This window comes from Anser cygnoides, chromosome 12 (genome assembly GCF_040182565.1).
Source record: "Anser cygnoides isolate HZ-2024a breed goose chromosome 12, Taihu_goose_T2T_genome, whole genome shotgun sequence".
Classification (NCBI taxonomy): Eukaryota; Metazoa; Chordata; class Aves; order Anseriformes; family Anatidae; genus Anser; species Anser cygnoides.
In genome coordinates, this window is record NC_089884.1 from 5,021,047 (window position 1) to 5,042,482 (window position 21,436).

The following is a 21,436-nucleotide window of genomic DNA, read 5'->3' on the forward strand; positions in this document are numbered from 1 at the left end:
TAGAAAAGAAAAAGGAAGTTATACGAAGGAAAGTGGAACACATGAAGTGTGTCACTTTTCACCAGCAAGACTCTCTCCTCTTTCACCATCTTTATGAGCTGAGCTCTTTCATGATGGGTCACTACCATCACACATTAATAACACATTAATAACGCCCCCACCTGCGATAAATGCAACAGTTGTTACAGTTTTTTTTTGTCTCGAGTAAATTTTGAATTCTTTGCTCTCTGGTTTCTAAGCCTTTGGGATGCCCTCTCTTCCTGTTTTTAAAATTTGTCTGCAACCAAGGGAGTTCATAATTTACTTTTTTAAGAAACGTTGAGAGTTTCACAGACCCTAACAATCCCAACAACTGGGCTTTAGGTAAAATATTTAATACCTTTAATCCTTAGAAAAACACACAAAAATTGAAAGCACTCATTTCTGGTTTGAGATATGCTGCCTGGAAACAAATGGTTTACACGTGGAACATAGGATTTTAAGATTAGACCAGAAGACAACTCCTAGCTTGTCACCCCAGTGGGAAATAGATTAAAATAGGATGGAAATAGATTATCAGTCAATGCTTGAAATTTTTGACTATTTTTTATTCCATTGAAAACAATGAAATTGTTGAAGCTGAATAATACTAGTTTTCTAGTAATTTATACACAGAGTAATCATACTTTACAGCTTTATAAATCAACAAATATACATGAATCTATTTGTAAAGAAATAACAGTTTTTAAACAGATTAAAACAGAATCCAAATATTTGTATCAAACCAATGTTCATATAGGCCAAAACAGATATTTCTGAGGTATTTTATGAAAACAAAGTATGACACCATTTGACCAAAAATAAAATATGCCAAACTGGGGAAAAAATCGTTCAGAAATATAACTGGAGAAGTAGCTTCTTAGAGGGCTCCCCTAAAAAAAAAAATAGGTAACAAAAACCTGATCCCCGCAGGTGACAGGCACCAGCTTTCACGGGTCTGGCAGCACAGATGGAGGCAGCGTGCAGAGCTGCTGACTTGATGACAAAAGCCATCAGAGGGAAGAGAAGACCTTGGCTGCTCCTGTGGAAGGAAAGACTCAGTCACAAAGCAAAGACAGGAGCTGAAGTTGCTGTTTGACAGTTTCTGTAGTCTGACAACAGCCAGACTTGTAGCTCTTGGCATTGCAATAGCAGTGCTGCTGCAGAAAGGATATGTTTTACTAAGAAAATAGCCAAATGAAAGTTACAGCAGAAGAAAATATTTATTAACAGGGAAAACCAAAATGTTTTCAGCCTCTTCGGGCAGTTGACATCAGACAGGTGCTTTGGTCCTGGGGAGGAGACCAGAGAAGGGAGTCAGAAAAGACCCAGGCTGGAGAAGTGGATGCTCTTTGACTTGCCTGCTTGTAAAGAGCAGCTTGCTACCCCCTGAAAATAGAGATGAGGCAAATGGAAAAGCAAGGTGTTGCCAGATTGTGGGTAATTTTTTCTGTGTTTTCTTTTTTCTTTTTCTTTCAAAGAGAGGAAATAATGTGTGCAGAGCAGCAGTGGTTCATAGTGGGTCAGTCAGGAAGTCTGGGGCTGGGTATTTAGAAGACAGATATTTTTATTTCACGTTGTTCTCAGAGAACAGAAGTATGCAAGAAAATATTTTCTTAGCTAAAAATGCAAAATTAGAGTTCACATATAGTTAGCTAAGCTATCAATGGACTTCGTTTTTCACGCTGAAGAATGCAATTTGGAGTAGAAGGTTTTGCAACTGTAGCTGCAGTTATTATAGAAGTGCACAGGGGTTTTAGCTAAAGCCAGCGCTCCGTTGTAACGTAGCAGAGGTAATAGCAGGCAACAGGATAGGAAAGTGATCGGAGATTATTAACTCTGTTCCCACAGGTAAAGAGCTGAGGCATAATGGGTTTAAAGCTGAAGTTTCACGTACGTCTTCATCCAGCACTTATAATGAAAAGAGGCAGTCCCTCCTGCTTCTGCCTCCTGCCAGCTCTACCCCGACTGCTCCCTGCCGCTGGCACAAGTGTTTGTGCAGCTGCTCTGCAAGCACCACCAGAGAACAAAACCATATTGATCTGCCAAAACAAAAACAAGAAGCAAAAAGGGAAGCAATTCAGGGTTGGCCCATGTAGATAACGAGAGGGCAAAGGTATCTGAAAAAACACAAGTCCAAAACCGACAGTACGAATACTTCAAGTAATAGAAAAGAGAATTAGCCGTATGTCTTTAAGTTAAAAAACGGCTTTTAACCTTGCCTTTCATTATCATTGCCTGTTAACAGTAAACCAGCTGATAAACTTTACTGCTGTAGATGTTCATGAAAAATGAATGCAACAAAAACACTCAGAAGCTCACAGCAATAGCCCCTGAACAGTACGGTTGGCTGAAATACCTGGAACTCGATCTGCATGCTGCATGGGTTAGTTACGTCTAGCCTCTGATGAGGAAGCTGAAAAATTGACTTTGTAATTAAGCAAAGCAATGCGTATTTTAAAATTTGACTATGCAAAATCCAGCCAGCCAGCTAGTGACTGATTCTTACAGTGATGAACACAAAAGGAAAAATCAAGACGTCTATGAATACCTACAAATAAATTAAGACATTCACCGCTGATTTAAAAAAAAAAAAAAAAAAACAGAGTAAGCAATTTGTCAATGATACACTAAAAAAAAAAAAGCATTAAGATCATTTTGCAAACAGAAAAGAATTACCAGGTTTTCTGAAAACCCCCATGATGACAAAAAGAAAAGTAAACACTAATAATTTCTGCTGAAATATTCAAGCAGGAAAGTTGAGTGTATAGCTGCCTGGGAAATTATATTTCTTGCTGGCATATACTTTTTCAAATTTTTTAGACCTTCAAACATCACGGCTTTATTTATGTGTGTGGTGAGAAGAAATTCACTGCCTTCCCAGGCCTGTTCAAAAATGGTGTTTAATCACTCTATCAAAAATCAGACTCTACAGAAAAAGTTGCATAGCTGAAGATAAAACAAAATGCAATTGCTCCTCAGTGTATGTAGCACTCATTCTTCACACTACTTTAACCTCACCTTCTTTACATTTTTACTGCTTAAAGCAAAGACAAATATTTGGGGGATAGGCTGGCTGTACTAGGGCGTAATGAAGATGTTCTTTAATCAGTCTTCCCTCCAAGCGGAGAAGGCCAGCAGTCTTTCTGGACATGTCTTAATTGAGAAAAGACAAGGAAAAACTGGTCATGCTCCTCGTACAGAAGTTCTGGGCTACTGCAGTGGGAAAAAAATCCCAGCCAGGGTGACAGTCCTAGATAATCTTACAGGAAATCTTTTTTAAAGAAATTACAGACACATTTTAGAAGCCGATTTGCAACAACTTGTTCAAAAAAGGTACCCTAAAATCCCAAACGCAGGCGCTCTTTATTTCGGTACGGTTTGCTGTGGGCCCTTGAGAACAAAGAGCACAATCAGGACATAACTAAGGCAGTGCTGTGGTTTTGTAGCATCAGGTCAAAATTCAAACACCGCCTGATGTGCTGCCGTTGCGTGACCACTGTCGAGCCATTTATATTCACATGAGAGCGGCAGTGGCTCATTTGCTTGTCCCTGCAGCTCGGGGCGGAAGTCGGTGTGTCTAAACAAAACTCTTGCAAAGCGCCCGGCAGAAACCAGGGAATGCTATGGAAATCAGCCGGCAGTTCATTTTCTTTCCTCATTTGAACTAGTTTTGGACTGTGAATGTGATGGGGGGCCATATGGCAGAGGGTTCAGGGACGGCTTCCCACGTACAAGGAGCAATGCTGCATGGGCACCTCAAGACAACAATAGCACCCAACAAGACTGTGAGCGTTTTTCTAGGGACTCAAAACATTGCATTACAACGTGGCCTTCTCCCAAACCTCTGTATGTGTGCAAAGGGGGCTGCAGAGGTGCAGGTTTGCATTTTGGGGCAGAATTCCCCCTGGGATCACAGCCGCAGCTGGGTTCACCCCTCCTCAGCCCCACAGCTGCTCTTCGATACCACTGAGCCAGCCGCTTGTACTTAGAAACTAAATCTGAGTGAGTGCAGCATTGAAAAAATAATTTGTAATTCTGAGGCCAAGATGCCTGCTATACTTACCTAAATTTCTGGTTTCTCAGCCACCATATGATGGAATCACGTCTGCCTAAAAAGAAATATATTTAAAAACATCTCTTGTTTATGTCAACTTCAATGTCATTTTTACTGGTTTTCTGAAGACAAAGGATTATGTAATAAAAAGAAAGTCAATATTACAGCACTGGGGTTTGAAATTAGCGTGATAAATTGAATTTTAAAACAATACTGGCCTTCTCATATACTTACAGATGATAAAACATAACAGAGGGGATGATTTGCAGGTGCTGCCATTGAGAATATAACACAGAAGGAGGCTGCCAAAGTAATATTCCTATTTATATATCTCACATTACAACTATATGCCCCTTCCATTGCCTTTCCTCAGGAGGAAAAGTTATGGTTTGTGTACTGTAAGCCTGAGTCAGCAAGCTTGCTCCAGCGCCCCTGTGGCTGTCAGTTCTGGCTCTTGGGACCATCTCCTTTAGCCGTGCCCCTGGGACACCGCAGTCCCCTTCCTGCAGGGTTGGAGGTTGCCTTATTACAGTGGTACGAGTTTGGCTTTCTGAGCAGAGGAGAGGAACGTGGACAAAAATAATAATAATAATTGGAAAATGTCAGGGCACTGCACAACTATTTTGCAACCAAGACAGTAAAACAGAAACGCACAGATGATATTACCCGACGACACCCCTGTATGCTGTGGGCCAAAGTCCCTTGTTTGTCTGCGTGGGCAGTGCAGGTGTGCCTCCCCCTGTGCCACTGTCACCTTTGCTGACTCCTGCCTTTGCATTATTCAGACCCGTGAAGTTGCCCCCAAGGTGGTGACAATATCACGTGTGCCGCTTGTTACACACGCCAGGATCTGCACCCTTTCTTTTAGCGCCACCTTTGCTGTCCTTTTAATGACAAACCAAGGATGGCTCGATGAGCGCCAACATCCTAGGCATTTCCATCACCAAGGTTGTTACTGACGCTGCGCATTTCTAAGAGCAGTGAAGTTCAGGTCAGAAGCAGAGAGGGGAGACACGACTGCTTTTCTCTGCAGGACAGACAGACTGAACCACCACAAGCACATGGCTTTATTTCCATGCCCAGCAGTGCGTGCTGCCTGTGACTGGCACACGGACAGGACACTGAAATACAGGCAGCGTCCCCGTGCTGAAAACAACCCCTCTGCAGCAGCTGATCCACCTCCCTGCTGTGTCCAGTCATCTCACTTCTGCTGTGCTGCTTCTTCTGCGGTACCACGATGCCACTCACTGCCTGCAGCCTGTACTAGCAGACGTCCTGCTCTAGTAGAAATGTTGCTACCTCAGCAGAAGCTTGCAAGTCTCTGGCTTGGCTTCTAAGCACCTTTCTTCATACTGCACACCCACTGTATCTTTTCAACTGGTTTCTTTCAAAGTGGGAACAGAATTTAGCGGCTAAATCTACCTGCACCAGCAAAGCCACCTCCAGACAACCCAACAGCCACCAGCACAAGGTCTGCTCCAGCCCTCTGACACCTACAAAGCCTTACAGCACCCACAAAACCAGCTCGCTTTCTCTCCACGGCACAGTCCTTCGTCCAGTCACAGGGATGAAATTGCACGAAGAGGTCAGACACATTCATCCCACCTTCACCAGTTATCTCTGCTCTCCCCAAGGGTCACACCCCTCCACCTGCCTCTCTCCAGGTGCAGAGCAGAGCCAGCCAGGCGCACATACCAAGGCTGTTAGCTGCTGAAGGGGTTGATCCAGCAGTTGTATATTTATTAAGCCAACATATTTAGGTGGAGAAGCCTCTTCTGGAGCCGGCTTGCATCGCTCCACAGCTTTCTGGTTGCTCATTTTCAGGGGCTCTGGAAAACCTGGTTACCCTGAGCACCCCAAGGGACACAGAAGTGTCCTTTTGTGCAAAGCAGCTCAGCTGCAGCTGGAAAAACCCACAGAAAGAAGCGGTCTTCCCTTCTCCCTCACCATGAGCAGTGTTTCCCTTGTGCTGACACGGCATTTGCACAGTGACCCGGATCAGGAACTAATCCAGATTAACACCAGCCTTTTTTTTTTTTTTTTTCTTCCCTGGCACCAAGAAAAAAGGGCTGCCTTCCTTCTGCCTTATATCTAGTACAAATATGCCATTAAAGTGCTTTTTAGCCTTCAAAATCTTGCCTTGCTCTGTTTCTCAGTGATTTGGCCAGTGTTTATCATTTGATTCATCCACACAGGCTACTTAATGATCTTTCAAGATAGTTTACAGCAAAGATGGATTAAAGATCAACTTAGCTATTAGCTCAGCTGTTCTAGTCTGTCAGCTTGACTTTCTCCCAGAGACAGTTTAGCAGCTTATCTTCTCAAATCTGCTCTTGCAGACGTAACTTACCTTTGAATATGGCCCATATCCCATGATACAGTGATTTTTGTCTTCTGCAGGCTATGTGTTACTGGCCCTTTTACAACAAGCTCTCTGCTTTCTGTAATCGCTCCAGGAACGCACACACTGATGTGCATCCCACTGTAAATATTCTCCTGGGATCTAGCAATGGGGAGGTGAAAAAAGAAGGACAACCTGGTGCTGGGATTCGGCTCAGTAATGAACGCAGAGCTGCCCAGTTACAACTAGAAATGGATGCAGGATATTGAGATGTGTAAATGTACCTTGTTCAGAAAGCCTGAGTTTCTCATAGCCGAGAAGCGGGCTGGATTCAGGCTTTCCTGAGGGTTAGGTCTATAATTTGGTACTTTTATGAAATACAGCGTTTAGTAGTAACAGTGGGAAGAAGGCCCTAATGGAAAGAAAAAAAAAAAAGAAAGAAAGAAAAAGAAAAAGGGTTTTACTATTACCTAAAGGTTTGAACTCAAAGCAGAGCTCGAGGCTGCGTTTTATCTTCAGGATGAGCGCGGCTTTCCTAGGAAATGGGCTCTTAGGAGGTCTAACGATGGGCATTTTGAGCACCTTGAGCGGAGAGCCTCAGCGAAGAGCAAAACATCGTCGCAAACCCCACGAGTGCCGAGCAGCTCTGGGGGGTGCCTGTCGCAGCCCCCCCTAAAAGCCCGGCTTTGGGCCTGCTCGCGGCGCTGCCCGGGCGGGGGCAGCAGAGATCGCGCCGAGCCCCGGAGCTGCTGGGGCCGGCCGGGCTCGGGTTCCCCGCTGGGCAGCGGCAGCCGAAGGGGGAAATGGTGGTGTCTGAGCATCTGCCTCGGGATAGAAGCCCGCCGCTTGCCCTCTCACCCTGTTTGCACCCCGCAGCTAGCTGGGTTTCAGCAGAAAGTTTCCCTTTCTTCGCAGGAGCGCGGATTTTCGGTCTGCCCGTATGGGATAAATAAATGTTCGTTAACACGCGGAAGCAGAAAACACTAGCAGGAGGCATTGGGGAGGCTTTCTCTTGGGCAGTGCCGCTCACCCTGCCTGCACTGCCGGGCAGTGACACAGGGCAGCCAAATCCCCCAGGCAGCTGCCACACCACGCGTAAAGCGCTCAGCGCTAGGATTTGGCTGCACCCGCCCCCGGCCTCTCAGCCTCCCTTAAGCCCCTCGGACTCGGCGGCGTTCGGCGATGATTTCACGGAGGAAACGGTGTTGCTCAGCCCCCCGTGAGGCCAACCCCCTGCCGTGCCTCTTCCCTTGCAGGGCTGGGCAGCCGCCGGGAGGTGGAGCAGCGCTCCGGGTGCCGGCCGCTCCTGGTGAGCCCCCAGAGCTTTTAGCTCCCCTCATGGCCTCCCCCACCACCACCACTTCAGCCGGGCTGGTGCTGAGCCTCCGTCCGAGGTCAGCCGCCTGCTGACAAGCGCCAGCAAACCAAGCAGAAAGCGCTGATGATCACGTCGCTCCTCACCGACCGCGTGCTGGAGGGGGTGTTGGGGAAGGGCCACCCGCTCCCGCACGGCACGAGGTAACGGGGCTGCTCGGGGCGCGCTCCGGCCCCCCAGCGCAGAGCTGCGGGGATTAACGCCCTGCTGTGCTGCGTCAGGGCCTGCGCTGTGCTCGCCGCCATCGTCCTTGGGAAGGGCGCTTCATCCCGAGGCTTCAGGGGGCTCTGTTTGACCGCACTCGATGGAGTGGATAACCCCAACACGAAGAGGCAGCTACACGTGCTCTTCTCTGAGCTGCCTCTTGACTCTGTAATCTTCTTTTCCCCTAAAAATGAAGCCTTCAGCTCTTCCTACAAGGCCTCCTTTTACCTCCATGCCCAAGCTACATTGCCAAAGGTCCCCCGTGTCTGCTGGGGACAGCGTGGGTTGCGTTGCTCCACCCAGAAGGTGACTGCAAGTGGCTTGGGAAGCCAAGCGTGCTGCAGAAACTGGTGGGACAAAGCGCCCGAACATAAAGCCCATACATCTGATGGCAGCACACGGGCTGATGTTTTAAACTGGTCAAAAACAAGCACTAAGATTTGGTTTCCTTTGGGCCACTCCGCCTTGAAACAGCTACTCTAACCCTGGTGTAGTTTGCTGAAAGGAAAACTGAGAAACTGCAAGATTTCAATGTCGCAGGAACAACATTTCCCACTTAAAAACAAGCAACATGGGAAAATTCCCAAGAAGGCCTCAACAAGAAGGCTGGAGTACTGACAAGCATAAACCCTATGATGTCCTTCCATGCCTGTGGTCTATTTAAGCTATAAATCCTGTCTGTTATGCATAGGGATGGCTGTTGAACATCTTGATAAGAGAGGTGTGATTTGTCTGTAAATACACCATACAATGATGTTTTTTAATATTTGGTGTAGTAAAGCCTTCTCCTGCAAATATTGCCGTTGGTTACCTCACCGATATGTAACTTTCTGTTGGCAAATCTTTCACAGTAAGGTTATAATAACATCACTCTTTGGCATCTCTGCCAGATTCTCAACTCTTTATTTTCTGTTCTGTCATATAAGCTGAGTAACTTATACGCCTGTTCACTACAAAAGGTGGTTATTATATGTTTGAAGAAAGAGATTTGACAATACCTGCCTTGTAAGAAATACCAGCGAAGTAGTACAGAGTAAAGGCAAAGGAAAAAGCTGTAAATCAAAAGGTGACAAGGCAGTTTTCAGATGGAAGATTAGAACATTGTTAAGGGTTCCACAAACAAATATGGTGAATTATAGACAAAAATCCACTTTCTCGCATTTGTCCCCTGTTGTGGCAGTCCTTTTATGGACACAAATCCCACTGAAGTCAAATCATGTCTGTAAACTAAATTCCAAAATTAATCCATAAGTAGAATCTGTCATGGAAATGCTTATTATTAGTTTGATTTGTACAAGATGTATAGATATGATTTCAAATAAAAGCAACATTATGGAAAAAATTACGTCAATTGCCGGTTTGTCTGAATAAGGAGTGCACAGTATGAATACTCTCCCAAAATAACACATCTGCAGTGATCTAAGCGGAGCTTAGCTAACACTCCCTGCACTGTATTTTTTTTTACACAGGTAATTTCATGTGAATGCTTAACCACCGCTCTGAAACGACATCAGTCCCCAAGCTCTGCCAAATGTACGCCTTGCTCTGCCTGGCAGGGCAGCGATGGACCCTGGCCTGACACCAGCACTGCTCTTTGATCCACACGAAGATGCAAGGAGATGCATTTTATCTGATGGAGCGCAAGCACTTTGCATTTAGCAACTGCACAGAAATGTGCCATCGCAGGTCTACCTCCTGCCACGCGGGCCAGCAGCCAGACACGCAACTTGGAGAGCTTAAATAAGGCAGCAGCAGCAGGTGACAGAAAGCCCATTTGGAAGGGGACATTCCCTGTCCCAGAGCAGTCTCCTGGAAAAGGAAAGGAAAAGGCACCGTCACGTCGCGCCGGGAAGGGGAACGTGGCTGGTGCTATTTTGAAGCAGCCGCTCTGGTAAGGGACTGGTAGAGAGGGCTGAACTCCTTCCTGCTGGCTCCACTGACCTACTTCTTGCACACTGCGTGAATAGGGCTAGGCAGTTGTTAATTCCATGCTGAAAACTAAAACAGCTGGGCAGGGACTGCAGCAACGACTATCACATGGCCAACGAACCCCGTGGAACACGGTACTGCCCCACGGCAGTGATTGCTGGACAATACCACATTTCAGAAGGATGTTTTGGGCACAGCTAGCAGGAACACAGCCATTGTCTGAATCAAGCGTAATCATTCAAATTATTTGATCAGGTCAAACAGCTTTCGTTATTATTATGCACAGTACTTTACCAAATGCAGAGTTTTTGACTTTATCTCACAGATCACAAAAAAATGAAAGGCATTTTCATGCTGACGATCCAAGCAGTCATGTGCCTCTGCGTGAGCAAGGCTGAGCGAATGAGACTGTCAGCAGGATGAGCACACCGGCAAATTCAGCTTTTCCAACAGCCTGGCTGCGTGTCACAAATCACACGAGCTATACAGCCCCGCCATACGTCACACACCGCTCTGCGCTGGCAGGGCTCTTGCGAATCTTCTCTGCCTTTATTTCATCTCATCTGGGCCAGGCAATGCTCAGCTAAATCTGTACTGAGCCACCGCTGCTTGAGTTTTGAATGGTCATCACCCATACGCGGAAGAGAAATAAATTAACGAGTTAACCCCTCTTTTGGACTTTTAATAAGTTTCTAATGCCTGCACTAGATGACTAACAACTGTTTCAGAAGCTGGGATTTGGTATGATATTTGCTTATACTTTGACTCCATACAGGTTTGGTTTTGTGTTGTTTTTTTGCACAATATCCGATTTCTCAATACATTGGCCAACCCAGTTAAACAGCTATCATCAAAACGACCCCCAGCTACCAGCAAGAAAATTGACCCCAATGGTTGCAGCTAGAAAGTCAAGGATCTTTTATCTCCCTTTTTCTCCCAGAATTAGATCCTGGCACCCTAATTCACACGCAACACAGCCCATCTCCACAGCGAGTCGCAGTCAAGTCAACTCGTTCTTTGCAGCACAAAGGAAATCACATTTCTTTGAAACACCGAGGAAATCTGAATGTGTGTTCCTGTTTAGCATGATTAAGGTGTCACATAGCACTCCCACACACCCCGACACAGAACTTCTTGCCGGCTGCTGATGTCAAAGCAAATCAGCTGAAAACACTGAGGGCTTCTGAGAAACACAATTAGGACACGCTAGGCAGGCTGCAACGAGCTGCGCAGCTTTGTGTGGCCTGGGCAGCCTTGTGGGCACCGGGGACACCACAGAAGCATCCCACCCCCCCGGCAGGCCTGTGGGATATGCATCGAGCTCATCTTTGGCAGTGTAGGGATTTCTGCATGTGAAAAGCTTGTTATAAAACCCAGTACATAACAGCACCTGTACCTGTGGAAAACCATAGCATTCAGGAGCATCTCCAAGGCGTGCACCCTTCTTGGCTTGTGCTGTCTTAGTCCCGGTCAACTCGGACATCTCACTTTTTGCCAGGCCCAGCTCTCATCACCCTGATGGTCCCAGCTGCCATCCTCTTGATTGCCTTCAGCTCTTCCTTCTGTGTATTTTTGCCTGTGCCCTGTGGTTAGTGCACTATTAACATTAATAATTTAGGGAATTGTCTACTTCTGCTGAAATCAATTCCTGTGCTACTGCTGCTAAGTGCCGGGCTGGGCCTAGGCCCAAGAAATGCTGTGACAAGGCCCAAACAAAACAAACAAAATGAAATGAAAGCAGAGGAAAAGAGGATCTCCATCATTCACCACCCCACAAATTTAGGAGGGAATGCCCAAAGCCTAAGAAACATGAGCACCAAATTCCAGCCGAAATCCCTTCCTTTTAGAGCTCTCCCATGGGAGAGTTGTGGCCCTGCTGCTGGAAGAAGTCAGCACCACAGCAGGAGCCCCACAAGGCCCACACTAAGTCCAAAGGCAAAGCTACTTAGACACGGGCAGCGGGGCTGAGTCGGTGAAAAATACAACACTCTGTGCCCGCACTGTGTTCGCCTAATGGCTGAGGAAAACTGTAAAGGACAAAGTATTTGCGTGAAGCCACTGATCCAAGGGGCTCTTTCTAGGCCCCCGTGACTCCTCTATCCCCCTGCTAATGACCATCGCCAGCACTCACACCAACCTCGTGCAGACCTTGTTTTTACGTGTGTTCACCATCCCGATGGCAGCCTGTTTCCTTGGAAAGAAGAGGAGGAAAAGCACTCTGTGCCTCATGGCTTAACCCAGCGGGGACCGAGTCCTCCCTGTTCTCATTTACTTGCTGGCATCTCACAGTTGCACTGCTGATGGCCACACACACGAGGAAACCATCAATGGCAGAGGGCACGGGCTCTGTGAGGGAGCAGAATAACAGAATAATTAAATAACTCAGTGATTTAGAGACCAGGAATGCAGACAGCATGGCTTAACGCTGAGATGGTAAGTTCACCTGTGATACAACATCACCACAGCTAACTCATCCATGCCACTGAGCCATGCAGCTGGCTGCTTTGCCCTTCCCACTCTGCCAATTCCCTGAACAGCATTTAGCAGAAGGATTTCTATTTTGATCCAAGTGGCTGATTTCTGCCCCTAAGCACAGGCTGCCGCTATCGCCCAGCAGCGGCAGGCATTTGCCAGCCAGTGGGGAACGCGTGTGAGGCTCTATGAGGAGCTGCCAGCACCCACAAGGGCACCCAGCCCCACTGCCCTGGCTCTCCCTGGCTGGGAGCACAAGGGGGACACCAGCATGCAAATCCCAGCTTGTTCACCTGGCCAGCAGACACCCAGGGGCTGGTATGGACACTGAAAGCCTCTGCCTCCACCTGCTTCCTCTCCAAGGGCTCTGCTGAGTCCCTCTGCTCCCCACACCGCCAGCTCTGGGGTTCAAGTCGCTTCCTTATCTCCAGCAATCACAAATCCCTAGCGGCACCTGACAGGGATGTGGGGATGCACTTTGCTTCCCCACAGGTTTTTGGAGTCCCTGGGCTCCGGGAAGCAATGCAATGCCAGTCGTGACGGGGCACGGACAGAAGCCAGAGCAGCGCGCCGCAGTCACGTAATTAAATAACAAAAATGGATTAGGCGATCTCTGTGCTTCATGTTGACAAGCTTGAAGGGAAGAACAGAACATGTAATCACATGAGGGGGGGTTCTTTCTTGCTTTATTTTGAAAGAAAGACAACATTACAGCATATAAGATGTGGAAGAGCATGAGCTAATTATGCTGCCCTGGATATTTCTCTCTTGCAGGTTGGAGAACAAGGCTGGGATTGAAGCCCAAGGGAGCAAAGGACCAGAGGAACTGGCATTCACTGACAATTAAGCACCCAGCTCATTTAGTCCTTATTCACTAACTTTTGCCCCTCTGTTTGGCTAACCTGAATGCAGTTTGCTCTCTCATTAGCAACCAGCAATCAGAAGTCACCTGTAATGCTGATTTGCTCCAGGAATAGACAGATATCTACATGGTCTCCTTAACGACAGATCAGCCTAAGCAAAGGGCACAAATTCACACCCTGCTACCAGGAGACGTTTAGGGCTTCCCCCTTTCCATGTTTTCTGCAGTGCTGTTCCTGCTGTGCCACCGGGTTTGCAGGGCCTTGTGCCCACAGGCACTGCAGGAGCTAACCCAGGGCAGAGGCTGTCTGGAAGCACAAGGAGGCTTTCTCGGCTTCCTTGAGGCTTCCTTGGTCAAAGGTGCGAGCCAGGACTGGGGTAAAATCGGAGTAAAGATATCATCTGACCCATACGTGAGGTTTTTTAGCTGAATTGCTTCACTGGCTGAGCAGGCAACTAGGCATCTAGTTATCCAGCTATCCATTTCCAGACCCAAGGATGTAATTTGATGACTCACCAGCGTTCAGGTACCAGTGATGACAGCTGAAGAGTTTTTCCCCAAACAACCGATTTTAGAGGTGTAATTAGTTTAGATCCTGTTAAAAAAAATCTGCTCCCGATTTTTGTCTTTACAGTGCTAGAGACATCAATATCAAGTAACGCCTTCTGCAGCAGTGACCTGGGTTACCCTGCTTTTGGGAGACATCCAGAGAAACGAGGCTCTTCACTTTTTGAATCACCCTTCCAAAGCGATCTGCAGATAGAGCCTGAGAAGTGACAACCCCAGACTGCTAATAAACATCCTCAGGCTTTAGCAAACGGGCTCCTAAGCTCAGTGAGATCGGGCCAGCATCTTTGGTTCAGCAAAGCCCTCCTGGCACGTGCAGGACTGCAGGTATCCTGAGCTGTGACGGGATTCCTGGCAGAGGTGCAGCGAGGCATTTTGCCCTATTTAGGAAATTGCTGGGAACATTGTAGGTGACACTATTCGCCGGTGGTGTCATTTGCCCTGACACCTTTGCAGCTGAGCCGTGTGCGGCATTGCCTTATTTACTCTCCTGGGGTGGCATGAATCAGAGTTGAAAAGTGCAGCGTGCCGGAGCCAGCCCGCGCTCCCCCGACGCGCGAGGATGAGTCACGCAGCGGGGAGATTCTGCCAGGGTCCCTCCTGGGCGACCCGGAGCTGCTCAACGCGCCGGAAAATCCACGGATAAAAACAGCCCCGGTGACGCACGGGCGCCGCGCAGCCTCCCCGTGCCTTTTTGGGAAGCTCCCGAAACACCGACGTTTCCTCCTGATCGATAAGCTGGCTGGGAGCTGAAGCAGCCCAGAAAGATGTGGTTTCTTCCTGCGTGTTCCCTGCTGTTTCTCTCCGGGAAGGTGGCAGCCCCCAGCACAGGCAGGGGAAGGATTTCTCCTCCACTTCTGCTTAAAACAGGCTCTCCTGCAAGACCTCGTCCTTGCAGAGAAGGTGATGCACGACAAGGAAGGGCTTTTGTTTTTGGAGCAGTTTGCTTTGCCAGGCGGGCCTGCAGTTAGCGCTTTCCCATCTGCAGTAAATAAGTCCATGTGCAAAATGTCCCATCCCAACTTCCCCCGGCTGATTTCCTTTCTCCTCGTGTTCTCCTTCCTCCCTCCCTGCTAAATACCACTTGTGGGGTTGTCGCAGGAATCAGAGAGCAAAACCAAGCTGCTTTCTGCAGCGTGCCAGCCTGGCTGTTCAGAATGGGGTTTTCTGGCCTCAAAATCCATAACTCAGCTGTTCCGGCGCTTATCGCTGCTGAGCCTCCAGTTACTGCAGCGATCGCAGTGAGGTCACCGTTTTCCTCAAAGATGATTTCCATGCTATTGTCCTGACTCGGACTACAAAGAAAAGGCACTAACAGGAATATTTCCAGATAAAAATCTCATTAATTTCAACCACAGGCAGCCATGAGTCACTTCCCCTTGGCTACACTCATCTCTTGTGACCAGAAACCGTGCAGTGGAGATCTGGTCCTGTGTAAAATTCGTAATTATTTTGAAAGGATATCAATAATTAGTCTAAAAAAAATTCAAGCCTAAAAAAAAAAATCTTTGTTTTCTCCAGAGATTTGCTGTCTGTTAATCCCCCTAGTTCCTATCACAGCTATACAAGAAAAGTGAACAATTTCACTGCAAAACTGTTGAATATTTCTTTTAAAACACATTTTGGATTTCTAGCAGAGGGCTGGCTTATCCTGGATCTGCCTCTGAGTAAATCGCGTCCTTCTTCTGCCATAAAATAAAGCTGGCTTTAAGCTGGTGCTCACCCTTGTCATTCGTGCTGTGAGCCCACAGCTGGGTTTAGCTCCCCGTGCCATGCCGGATCTCACCCAGTTGGGCTTGCTGTGCCGAGCTGTGCCGAGCTTTTCCTTTCCTTCCCTCTCATCCCCCCGGCTCAACTCGGCTGCGCTGTCGGCAGCAGCGCGGCTCGGAGCCTGATTAATTGCAGACCCCGAAGCCTGAAAGCCAGCAGTTTCTCACATGCCAGCAGATGTTGCTCTTTGAGAGAGAAAAAAAAAAAAAAAAAACTGATCCTTTTTTTTTTTCTTCTCTGAAATAACAACAGCTTGTCCGAGGTCCAGAACCCCATCTACTAAAACAAAAGCCAGAGGAGCACCTCGCTGTGTCGCCAGGCAGACGGAGTTTTTCCATCGGGGTCGTGCGGGGCTGCCTCCTGCCGCGTTGGAAGCGATGCGGGGGCATCTTTTGCCCTGGGAAATCATCTGAGCTTTTAAGCCTGTGCTTAAAATCCACTTAAAAACCAAAAACAAACAAAAATCCCTGAGTGCTTAATATCCACTTGGACCTGCCTTAGAAGACACTAAAAAAGAACCTGCTCCATAGCCTTGGTGGGCTCTGGGTTACACTTGTTCACTGGGGGTGAAGGCACAGCGGGACAGGCCCCATCAGCACCCTCCGAACAACCACCCTTGGTGCTGGATTGGTCTTTGGGGACAGGTTTGGCAAAGCCCCTGGGAGCAGGGGGAGCACTGCCCAGGCCACTGCAGGGCTTCAGCTGAGGACTGAGCTGGCGTCGAGGCTTTGTGCAGAGCCAAACCCCTCTCCTCGCTTCAGCCGCTTCTCTTCAGCCCGTGGGTTCACTCTGGTGACTAATGACTGCTCTTGGCTGCAAGCAGTGCATTCCGAGGCAAGAACCAAGCTTTAGGAAGTTTCTCACTTGCACTGGCAAAAAGGGGAAAAAAAGGTGCGGGCGGGGGCAGGCTTCCCACAGCACGTGAGCCCAGCGCTAGAAAAATAACAACCCCCCCCAAAACGAAGCAGCTTCGCTCATGAGCAGGTGGAGGCCAGCAGCTCTGAGCCTCCTTGAAGACCTTGGAGTCCATCGCCGCTCACAGTGGACAGGACGTGAATCCTGGTGATGGCCAGGCGTGGACGTGCTGCGTCCCCACTCATCTGCTGCTGGCAGCGATCGCTCCTCATCCTCGGGAAGCCCCAGAGCTGCCGGGACAGCGGCGGGGACAAAGGATGGAAGATTTTCCCAAGTAACTTCCACGAGGACAGGGTGCTGGCAGGAGGCTGGGGAGCACGGGGCGGCGCAGAGGGTGCCTGGCCAAGAGGAGGACAGGGAGGAGGAGGAGGAGGAGGAGGAGGAGGAAGGCCGCAGGCCGCGTGCCTGGCGCTCGGGCGGGTTTCCTTGGCAGCCGCAAGCTCAGGGCGCTCACCATACCTAAGTGAAGATTTTGTCACCATGGCAACATTGATGTCATCGGCTTTGCGGCGGAGAGCAGCGCTAACCTCAAGTGCAACTTTTTTTTCCTCTTTTTTTTTTTTTTTTTTTTCCCTCTTCCCGTTTTGGGGCTTTTTATTTATTTATTTCAGGAGGAGCTGAGGGTGCAGCCGGCGCGTGGGGGCGATGCCGCGGGAACCCCGCCAGCCCCTGGTCCCACCACGCATCATCTGGGGGTGCTGGGGACCCTGCCACGGGTGCAGGGACAGTGGCGGGATGGTCCCCACACGGGGACAAGGCCAGCAGGTGCCGATGCTTTTACAAGACATCACGACAGCAGGCCACCAGAGAGATGGCAGATCTGCTCCATTACCACTACCTAGCAGACACCCAACCTCCTGGTTAAACATCAGAGGATTTATACCCCTCAAAATCCATAAGAAAGCAATTTTCCATAGTGCTGGCACTCATCGCCATCCAGGCACAGCTCTGCTGTGCTCTGCCCAGTTGTCATCGCCTTGCACAGCTCTGGGTGTGTGGGCTCGGGGATATTCGGCCAGCCCCAGCGCTGTCTGTCCCATCCAGTGGGGATGGAGAAAGCACCGCGTGGGAGATCAGAGAACCACATGAAATCCCAGTAAGTGGACTTGTTTTGCAATGTTTCTTCTCTCTTGTAAGTAAACAACAAAGAACTGGAACTTGCAGCTTTCTAGTATTATGATGCTTAATCCCAGATTCAAAGCATTCCTGATAAATGTATTCATACAGCCTCCAAGGTTCACAAAACAGTGCAACGCTGACTCTTAGTGCAGCAATAAATAACAAAACCTAGCTCCAAGGTCTCAAAGCACCTGGCAAATGAGTCAGTAACATTAGTTATCCTTAATGTCATCATAATTGGTAAAACATGGAAATAAAACTATCCCAAAGCCAAGGTTTTTGTATTTTAAATATGATATACTGCATACCAAAGATGCTAGCAACACTTCTATTAAAGCGAGAAAATCAACCCCTCATTCAAAGCAAACTTTTCTTTGCTGTCCCCCTCCCCGCAAGAACTTCACATACTTTAATACAAAAATATTGGTTTTATACTAAAAGCATATGTAAGAATGGGAGATTTTGGGTGGGAGAGATTGCTAAGATTTTAACATTTACCTACAGTCAACAATTCAACTTCAAATTGTATGCTGTGTTACAATTAAAGGATTAATGCTTTGATATTATAGCCCAGCTGGAACAAGAATTACCAAGAAGCTGGTTACTATATCAACTGCTAGATCTGTGAAGCAAACTCATCAGTTTAGGTGTTCAGACCAAGTCAATGCTAGTAATGAAGTAAAAAGGAGCTATGAGCTATATTCTGATATACAGACCTTTGTTTTATCTTTGCAAAGATTCGTAGAAAAAGGACACATATTTACATTGGCAGTGCTATATTGACAGAGTTCTTTCATGACCACTGGGTCACGGTGAGATTTGTGTACATATATATTTAAAATCTGATAGGGCCTATTTTATAAGTACAGATACATTACAGTATTTGTTCCTCCTGGCAGGTGAAAAGCATCAAAGTGAGATCACCTGAAAAACAAAATCAGGTACGAGGCTAGCAGGAAAAACACCCACATTTTTAATATTACTGGCAAAAAGGATATTCCAAGATCTGTTTTGAATAAAAATGGGTCATCTCAAATATTTACTTATGATATTCCCCAGTCAATAGAAAATGGAAAAAAAAAAAAAACAACTGGATGTTAACATCCACTTAAAACAAGTATTTTGAAGCTTTTACTATATTTAGTTGGCAAAAAGCATTAAAAATTCAAGAAAGCCGTGGAGTTGACTGATCCGTTCTAATGGGTACATCTGGCTGGCTTCTCAGAGGCTGGGAGAGGTCAGCATTGCCTTTAGCGTGAGAACAGTAGTAGCTCTCTGGCCTTATTGCTTTGAGATGTATAGAAAGTTTCAAGGAGCTCTTTTCCAGATTAGAAGTCCTTGTGTACAAGACACGGGTTTACTCACGCTCCCGGCCATCGGGGAGCAGCAATCCCACAGATAAACAGGCCCAGCTCTGGATGTTGCTCAGTAGACAGCAGTCACAGGCTGAGCTGGCCTCCACACTGGCCTCTTAATCTCACCGTTACCATTCCATACCCTTATTATACCCTTACTGCCTTTAGGGATTTCTAGCAAAGACCTCAGGCCCCACACAGATCTGCCAACAAGGGTTTTCGTGCTCACTTCAGCACCTTCACACTATATGTCCAAGAGGACTTCTACCTCAACTTGAGGAGGCTTGATGCACTTTGGAAAACATGTGGGGCGAAGAATAACAGAGAGACTTTCTGTGCCCAGTGCCCCCAGTGCGGGGTGAAGGCCTACGCAAAGCCCGGTGGGCTCTGGGGACCTGCTCTGGGGACACGCAGCCGCCCTCAGATCAGGATGCCCACAGCCCACAGGAATGTGCCCTGAGGGCACCCCAGATGCTCCACACCCACTCTGGTGCCACCATCTACCACATCTGCCCATGAGGTCCCACAGCCAGCACTAGGCCGAGAGCCTGAGGCCCTCAGGGTCTGGAGATGGCCTAGAATTGCCCTTGTGTAAAAGGACCGCACGAACGCGACACACCAAGCTCTTACCTGGTAAAACTAGATGAGGCAGCTCTTCAAGTCACCAGCTGTCAGGCTGCCTACACTTCCCTCAAGCAAATCTGCGATGAATTATCAGGATTTTAGGCCTCTGAGTAGCGATCTAGTACACACCCAGTTGGGAAACTGGAAGTAACCGGTGCTCTGTGAGATTCAGCTCTGTGTTTGGTCTTCCAGAACTCCACACGTAGCTGTGAGCAGCAGGGGAAGCAACAGGAAGGTAGTACAACTGCAGGTTTTTAATGAGGACGTGAGAAAATTGCCCCTGGAACAAGGTAGTGCTGCTGCTTTGTGCTCTTTGGACTTGCTTCAAAGCCACCACACTAGTTTGGGTTGAAAGCCAAACCCCTGCTATTCGCGGTCCCTGGAAAGATGAGCTGCCGAAACCTCCCAAATGAAATTGGGCAGCTTGTTAATGGCTCGTATTATCAACAAGCTACAGCAGAAAGGAAGACAGAAAAGCATCATTATCCAGGAGGAGCTGCCAGGGCACCCTACAAACCCAAGTGCTCTGCTAGAAAAAAGCTCAGAAAAACCTTTCTGAGTGCAAGCTCAGATATAGCATCTCCTATTACACTGCATCTAACCCTACTATTTTGTAACCGATACAAGAACCCCTTTTCCAATGCAATCATTAGAAATTTCTAACGACGATGCTCAGTAATTGGTGCTGGCTGGATGCCAAAGGCACCTGGCTGGGCACAGAGATGCCTACTGCAAAGCGAGACAGACCACATGCATCATTTTAACAGCAGATCGATCATCTGCTAGCTAGCTCCAATCCTTTTTCTCAGAAAAACAGAGATGTAACACAACCCAACCTTTTTTTTTTTTTTTTTTTTTTTTTTTCTTTCCAAAGAGGGGTCATTCCCCTAAGGAGCCTATTCACAGAAATCCCAATTACTCCCTCCATTTAGGAGAGTGCTGTAGTTGATCCCCCAGAAGGCAGAGCCCTGGGGAGCAGCAGGTTATGGCTGGCAGCAGGACCCCACGTCCAAGTATTGCCTGCAGCAACGTTTTTGTCTCACCACGGCCAATGCTCTCCTCCTTTGGGCAATGTCTCAGTTCTTCCTCCAGCATCACTGGGGTATTTCTGGCTATTCAGGGTCCAGAAAAGCTTTCTAAGGTCCCTGTGTTGTCAGGACTGCTCGTCCTGCTGCGGAGGACTTTTTGCCACAACCCACATGTGGCAATAAGTACCCAAAGGGAAAAGCACTCAAACAGACCGACAGCCTCAGCATGGCACTGCATTATTTCAGAGGGAAAAGCTGAAGTCACAGCTTATGCTCTTTATTAAGGGCTATCCTTCAAGCACTTCTTACCTTGGCTGGGAACACACTCCAAAATGCTTGTTTCTCCATGTCCTAAGGTCTGTTTTGTGGAATAGGACAGAAATATAGATAGAAATAGGAGAATATAGAATATGGACCAGGTAACATAGACAATGAATGAAAGTGGCTCTTGAAACCAGTGCCAGCAGCTGTTCTAAGGGGGGCCTGACTGCATTTTGTGCTGGCACCCAGCCCACACACCAGAGTGCTTTATCACGGGCAGAGGGCAAATCACAAGTGCAGCACCCCACTGGGACGCTGCCCTGCAAAGCACCTCAACACACAGAAACCCCTCTGCAGTCTGGAAATGCCCCAACCTCTCCAGTACTGCCTATGTTAGGGCAGCAACGAGCACAAGCGGCTCCCTACGACACCGTCCTTGGGTAAGCCGTCGTCTTCCAGCTCCGGCTCTGCCTCCCACAGCATCCCCGACTCACCGGGTCAGTGAAAGTTTCCTTCAAAGAAAGCACAAAGCACGCAGC

General features: G+C 47.8%; 2 long non-coding RNA genes across 2 annotated transcripts; both read right to left on the reverse strand.

The window, feature by feature from the left end:
- Positions 1–1,772: 1,772 nt before the first annotated feature.
- On the reverse strand, positions 1,773–7,748 carry LOC136791828 (uncharacterized). The gene is made up of 3 exons (XR_010834677.1): positions 6,887–7,748; positions 4,085–4,130; positions 1,773–2,060 (listed from the first exon to the last, which is right to left on the reverse strand). It is a non-coding gene; the product is annotated as an uncharacterized lncRNA (long non-coding RNA).
- Positions 7,749–9,810: 2,062 nt separating this feature from the next.
- LOC106033310 (uncharacterized) lies at positions 9,811–13,912 on the reverse strand. The gene is made up of 4 exons (XR_007167561.2): positions 13,775–13,912; positions 12,690–13,029; positions 12,073–12,270; positions 9,811–11,507 (listed from the first exon to the last, which is right to left on the reverse strand). It is a non-coding gene; the product is annotated as an uncharacterized lncRNA (long non-coding RNA).
- Between the last annotated feature and the right edge of the window lie 7,524 nt (positions 13,913–21,436).